Below are 7,512 nucleotides of genomic sequence, written 5' to 3'. Positions count from 1 at the left end.
ATGAGGCTGACATCTTATGCCGGAAGTCTTCGGCCGCCAATGCTGATTATTTATCAAAATTTAGGCAGTGGCGGGGATCGAACCCGGGACCGAAGACGTTTTGATTATGAATGAAAGACGCTACCCCTGGATTTTCTCTGCCTCGTGATGGCTGGGTGTTGTGTGATGTCCTTAGGTTAGTTAGGTTTAAGTAGTTCTAAGTTCTAGGGGACTGATGACCATTGATGTTAAGTCCCATAGTGCTCAGAGCCATTTGAACCATTTGAACGCTACCCCTAGTCCACGGGTACTCCGGTATAGCAGTAAAAAAACTTTAAAAGGTACTTTTTATAAATGCCCAGATTTTGGTCATTTAAAAATGCTTTTGGCAAAACCCCTTGGCATATAGCAATTTATAAATGCCCTGTCCACTGAGCATTTCCCCGGGCCACATCACTACTCAATCCCCCGCCGACATCGAGGTAAATGGAGACGGAGCACAAGCTCGGATTGTATCATTGATGGGGAAGGAAATTGACCGTGGCCTTTTAAAGGAACCATCCCAGCGTTTGCTTGCGTAAATTTCAGGAAATCATTGTAAACCTAAATCTGGATGGCCGGAGGCTAGTTTGAACCGTCACCCTCCAGAGTGGGAATCCAATGTGCTAACCATTGCGCCACCTCGCTCGGTAGAATACCAAGTCTGTCTCTGTTATTAACTGTAAGTTTCTTTCAGTATGGTATTTAGCGACTTGCAGATTAGAGCTAGTAATTCACATAGGTCATTTTTATGTCGTCTGGAAACCGCCTCCTCCAATCTCATTACAAAACAAATGTCCACCCCTGGTAGCTGAGTGGTCAGCGCGACGGAATGTCATTCCTAACGGCCCGGGTTCGATTCCCGGCTGAGTCGGAGCTTTTATCCGCTCAGGAACTGGATGTTGTGTTGTCCTTATCATCATCATTTCATCCCCATCGACACGCTAGTCGCCGAAGTGGCGTCAACTCGAAAGACATTCATCAGGTGAACGGTCTACCCGACGGGAGGCCCTAGCTACACGACATTTCCATTTACAATACAGATCGTGAAAATGCTCTAATTGACAGGGAATTAAGTAAATGCAAATGCCATTGGTTCTTCCTGACGTCAGGAATACATGTATTGCGGTGTGCACTCTTTTTTTCCCTACATATTACGCCCGTTATTGCCGTTGTAATTGTAGAATACACATTTTATAATCTCAGTATTGAAACCGATTCGGTTCCTAGTTTCTTGATAGTAATTACTATACACACGCACTCAGTACTGAAGACATGAATTTGCCGAAATAGATCTACGTGTAGGTTACCGCACGAGTGCAACTCATCTACGCAGGTACTTTTAGTCTAAGTGTCATCAAGGTGGCTACTTGCTTCTTGAGCTACAACTAGAGGATTCTTGATCACTCAGAGTGGTCTTTATGTAGATGCCTGGAACTGGAATGTTATTTAGAACAATGGAATAAATACGACAGCTGGGATGAAAATACATTCTAATTTTATTTACGGATTCTTCCGTCGCCTCTTGGTAGAACAATTCCATATTGTGGGTTAAATAACACTTAGGCTGTTTTTTGTTCTTCTGAGTTTTACTTCTATGAACTAGTTTTCGGTTTATTAGGCCATCTTCAGATAACTTCTTAGTTATCTGAAGTGTTATTCAACCCTCAATACACTCTAATTGTAAGACAAAAATAGAAAAAGAAGAACACACCACGAAGGAATTATCCGAATGGAACGGAAATCAACAGATGTCATTTAAAAATGGTTCAAATGGCTCTGAGCACTATGGGACTTAACTTCTGAGGTCATCAGTCCCCTAGACTTAGAACTACTTAAACCTTACTAACCTAAGGACATCAAACAGCTCGCATCTCGTGGTCGTGCGGTAGCGTTCTCGCTTCCCACGCCCGGGTTCCCGGGTTCGATTCCCGGCGGGGTCAGGGATTTTCTCTGCCTCGTGATGGCTGGGTGTTGTGTGATGTCCTTAGGTTAGTTAGGTTTAAGTAGTTCTAAGTTCTAGGGGACTGATGACCGTAGATGTTAAGTCCCATAATGCTCAGAGCCATTTGAACCATTTCGACATCAAACACATCCATGCCCGAGGCCGGATTCTAACCGCAGCGGTCGCGTGGTTCCTGACTGTAGCGCCTAGAACCAGTCAGCCACACCGGCCGGCGATGTCATGTACATGTACATACAAGTAAATGATTGTAATTACGGAAAAATTTGATGATTTACTCATGAGGAAAAGCTTCACAAAATTTAGCAATTCAGTAAGGTGTTGATCCACCTCCAGGCCTTTTGCAAGCAGTTGTTCGACTTAGCATTGACTGCTAGAGTTGTTGACTATGCTCCTGAGGCATACCGTGCCAAATTCTGTCAATTTGGCGCTTTAGATCGTGATAATGCCCAAGGGGTTTTGGGGCCAGGCCCACAATGCTCTAAATGACATCAGTTCTGGATAGATACCTCGACCTTTCTAGCCAAGCACACGAGCACAAAGAGAAGCAGTAGAAACTCTCGCCGTGTGCCGAAGGGCATTATCTTGCTGAAATGTAAGCCCAGGAAGGCTTACCATGAAGGGCAACAAATGCGGTGTAGAATAACGTCGACGAACCACAGGGCTGTAGAATGCCGTTGGTGACAGCGAAAGGCGTCTTGCTATGAAAAGAAGTGACACCCCAGACCACCACCCCCGGTTGTCTGGCCGTGTGACGGGTGACATGCGGCTGAATACCCTCCGTTGTCCGGAGTGTGTCCAGACACGTCTGCGCTGACCATAGTGGCTGACATCGAAGCGGGACTCATCACTGAAAATAATACCACTCCTGGCAATGAGATTCCAGGTCTAAAATGTGTCTGAAGACGCCCCAATGCTTTTCTAATGTTCTGAGGAACGGAGAATAAGAGAGCTGGCATCCCATTTAGTCAGTGTTTTAAAACAGGAGCATATTAGCTATTTTGGTACTCCGATAGGATCATTTTTCTGCTGGTCCCTTTCTTTTTCCTGTCTCTGCAAGGCATGTCACTCATTTAAAAGAGCTTTATGTGTCAGCAAAATTTTGATTGTTTACTTATGTGGTGGTTGAAATAACACCAAATTAGTTTTACACCACAGACCGAATTTTACGTGCACAAAAATTTTGCATGAGCTCAGTACTACAACATGGGGTTTCCAGAACGCTTCTGATGATAACGAAGACCTTTACAGCACATTTCTCCATGCTACGTCACTTTATAAACTACGCATTCGCCTCACATTGGATATTACGTTCTTGTTTTGAGAGTACAATAGGGTAACTTTGAACCTCTTTACATCGGAAACCGATAAAGATATCAAGAAAATTTTCAAGATTATTTGGGATTGGGATTTTAGTAATATATATGCTAAAATTACAGCCATTTGATGTGCATAGCAATTTTGCAATCGGCGGCTCGGTTTTGATGCCCAAAATCCATGTTTTTGGGGTGTTCCTCTATAGCAGATAAATAATTTTGAAAACTGGAAGACAGCAATGCTACATAAACACCTATTGCATATACCGTTAAAATCTAAGCAATTTGTTTCGGTATCTCAGAGACTGATAAATCCATCACGAAAATTTTCGACGTTATTCGAGATCGGGATCTTAGAAACGTATTGCAAAAATTTCAACAGTTTGCTGTACATAGCCGTCTTGGAATCCGCGGTTCGGTTTTGGTACGAAAAACTATGTTTTTCAGGTTTTCTCAGGAACCGCCCATGAACTAAATGGTGCCTCCGTAAGTCCGTTTCAGCCCACGGTAGACCACGTGTAACTGATAAAGATCAAACCGATTTCCTTAATTTGCCTAAGCTGAAGCAAATGTATTATATTGGAAATTAGACCCTGCGGTGTAGGACTGTTACAGTAACACGACCCTTCTGATGGGCATAAGAATAGTCCCTGTCTCAAGGGGTATCCAAAACACTTGACCCTGCCTTTCTGTCACCAGTAGGACCCGAGGTACGAGCACCGGAAAAATTTCGTTTCTGTGTGTGTTGTTTTGGAACGTGCTGCGTAGCGCATGATGTCAGATGCGTACCGATGAAGGAAGGTAATGTGTATGCCTTGCCGGCCGAAGTGGCAGATCGGTTCTAGGCGCTACAGTCCGGAACCGCGAGACCGCTACGGTTGCAGGTTCGAATCCTGCCTCGGGCGTGGATGTGTGTGATGTCGTTAGGTTAGTTAGGTTTAAGTAGTTCTCAGTTCTAGGGGAATGATGACCTCAGAAGTTAAGTCCCATAGTGCTCAGAGGCATTTGAACCATTTTTGAGAATGCTTTCAGTGTGCACAGGAAGCTGACAAAGACGGATAATTTCATGCGTAATAACTTCTGTCATCCAAATGATCAAACACTTCCTCACCTCGATGTCTAGTACACTAAGCGTTCAAATTCCCCATGAATAAACAGGGTCAAATGACTGAGATGAACATTATAAGAGCTAACGATAGCTAATGGATACCATGAAAACAAGGTAATTCTACTGGGACACTTATTATCCACAGGGTCTTTGTTTTAATTTGAGACAACTCAAAATCTCAAAACGAAGTATCGTACGAAAAAAATGTTCTAAGTGAAAAGTTAACATTTCTAAAGGGGACATCAGTCTGTGCTACAACTGGCCACCTCCTAACCACCCATTCTGCGTGGGCCGGGCCATCTTTGTACTTTCAAATGGGGACTCTCCATTTTTATCGTATATTCGTATTCTTCACCAGAAATATGTACAGTTTAATCACAACATAGTTTTCCATACTTGGTAGACGGCGCTATAATCGACAGATGTGGGTATGCCTCTTTTTGCAAACTGAGGACAGACGCATTTGATTCATTTAAGATGTAAATGTAAACCTTTTGTGATCTAACGATTGATACTGACTTTCAAGCTTGAGTTGAGTGTTGCAAATGTGACTGTACAGTACAAATAATGTGGATAGACATTGAGATTTCTGACAAATAAGCTACTTCTGTGGTGACGTAGTTTTGTGTACCCTACGGCGTTGATTCTGGTGAGTCCCCAAACCGTCTAAATGATAGATTTCGATGGCCGACGACGAACTTCGCTATCAGGTGACTGATGTCGGTGTGTGTTTCCATCCAGTCGCGCTGGCAGCTACGCGCCTACCGGCGGAATACAAATGGCAACCACTGTAATAAGGTAAAGTGTCCATGAAGTGATAGAGGCATCTGCCGTGGATAATGACCGATGCACCCCAGTGGTGAAAAGCAAACGAACTAACGGGCACCAAGCACCCCAATGGAGAGAGGCAAGAGGAGTCACGGATATCAAGAAACCAGCGGGGAACCGAAAACTACTACATCCCCATAGTTGTTCCTGGATAACGCTAAACGTAGTTTCTAGCCATATAAAAAAACAGAGTAACCATGTTGTACTCATAAGTCAAATTTCTAACACAAATAGAAAACATAAGGACACAGAGGTTTACATTTAAATAGTAAATGAAATGTAGAATTAGGTGCGTTTGTTCTTATTTTCCAAACCAGGCACACTTGTTATTTGTCGATTAAAGCGCCATACACCACTAAGGGCAACAGTGATCTGAGGAAACTGTACGTATTTTTTTAGTGCAGAATGTATCTCTCATTTGAAAATACAAAGTTTACTCCGCGCACGCAGGATGGGTGGTTAGGAGTTGGCCGGTTGTAATACAGACAGATGTCCCCTTTACAAATGTTAACTTTTCACCCAGAACATTCTTTTTTGTACGATGCGTCGTTTTCGAGATACTTAGTTGCCTCAAATTAAAGGGAACACCCTGTACAGCGAGAAAAATAAAAATACCTTGAATGAACAGATTAGAAGGGACAAAAACAGTTATTTTAAAAATTATGTAAATTTATGGAATATCAAAGACTGTGGTCAGCCACCTTAATTATAATAACGGTACTGACTTTCAGTGCGTAACGAGATATGAAATACCAGGCATCTCCGTGGGTGAGTGCATACACTCTCATCATTAGTGAGAGTGTCTTTGTTTTTTTGATTATGTATACGGAATGCTCAGTCCCCCTGTATATGTGTTTGTATCCGTCGGTGTCTTTTTCTGAAGTTATACGGAACGTGCTCACCAAACCCTGTTGCCGTGCCACTACCTGTATTCACGGGCTGCATCCACTGGATCATTTCACTTTTTACCTTCTGACTAGGCGAAAGATATTGAAGCAAACTTTAAGAATACATCGTTACAACGGAAGTAACTACTGATTTTTAACTTTTGTTTAGTTATGTTTATGTTTTACAGTGTGGGGTGAATAAAAGTGGTGCGAACAGAGCTCCAGGGCACAGAGAAACGCAGGAGATGAAAGGAAATACAGTACTCAACTGACTATGGCAGATGTTGAAAGTGACCACCATTCAATTGCTAGCACGTCTGTGCTCCGGTCGGCAAGTTGCTGATGGAGTATCGAAGACTGACAGCTGTAATTGCTGAGATCTCATCCGAAATGTTCTGATATAGTTTTTCAACACTATGAGGACTTTTGTGATGCACGTTAGACTTGGGTGTTCCCCACACAAAGTAATCGCACACTGACAGATACCCTGTAAATTCTTTCAAAAGTCCTACAATGTCCGAAAAATAAGCTGTAGAAATGAAACAGTTTTGATGTGCATGAAATGTATTCGCAGTTGCGAATACGAACAACTGTCAGCTGTATAACAGCTGTATAGGGGGATGGCGACAATGAAAACTCGTGTTGAACTGGGACTCTGTCCTGATTTTCCCACTTAACATAAACAGTCGCCTTAACCACTTACACTGACTGCCAGACACAGACTTCCATGTGCCGTCGTTGCTGAGTCACAGACTGTACTCGTACGAACACCATGTAATTCCTGTACAGGGGAGGAGGTTAGACACTGGACTCGCATTCGGGAGGACGACGGTTCAATCCGGCGTCCGGCCATCCTGATTTAGGTTTTCCGTGATTTCCCTAAATCGCTCCAGGCAAATGCCGGGATCGTTCCTTTGAAAGGGCACGGCCGACTTCGTTCCCTAATCCGATGAGACCGATGACCTCTCTGTCTGGTCTCCTTCCCCAAACCAACCCAACCCCCCCCCCCCCCTCCTGTACAGGGGAGGACACTTTAATTTAATTAGAATTATATATTAATACCTTCTGTTGCTGAAGGGCGTTGATATATATCAACGGTGTGTGAGTCCCCGACCGGGACTCGAACCCGGGATCTTCTGCTTACATGGCAGACGCTCTACCCAGCTGAGCAATCGAGGGCACAGCGGATACTGCGACTGCAGGGAGTATCTCACGCACGCCTCCCGCAAGACCCACATTCTCACCTCATATGTCCACACACTACATTCGTAGTGTCCCTGCCCAGCACATTCATTACTCGTGGAAGACATTCTTACCAAGTTCCGTAAGAGTTCGAGTAATATGTGTTCATTTGCACAGAAGAGGAAGGTCATGGCCAGTATTGCCAGAACT

The 7,512-nt window shown here is 43.7% G+C and overlaps 1 non-coding gene across 1 annotated transcript; it reads right to left on the bottom strand.

Annotated features, from left to right (window-relative positions):
• Nucleotides 1–7,222: 7,222 nt before the first annotated feature.
• Trnat-ugu lies at nt 7,223–7,299 on the bottom strand. The gene has a single exon. It is a non-coding gene; the product is annotated as a tRNA-Thr (tRNA).
• Between the last annotated feature and the right edge of the window lie 213 nt (nt 7,300–7,512).

This window comes from Schistocerca americana, chromosome 4, assembly GCF_021461395.2.
Source record: "Schistocerca americana isolate TAMUIC-IGC-003095 chromosome 4, iqSchAmer2.1, whole genome shotgun sequence".
NCBI lineage: Eukaryota > Metazoa > Arthropoda > Insecta > Orthoptera > Acrididae > Schistocerca > Schistocerca americana.
This window is presented reverse-complemented; position numbering and strand designations above follow the sequence as displayed.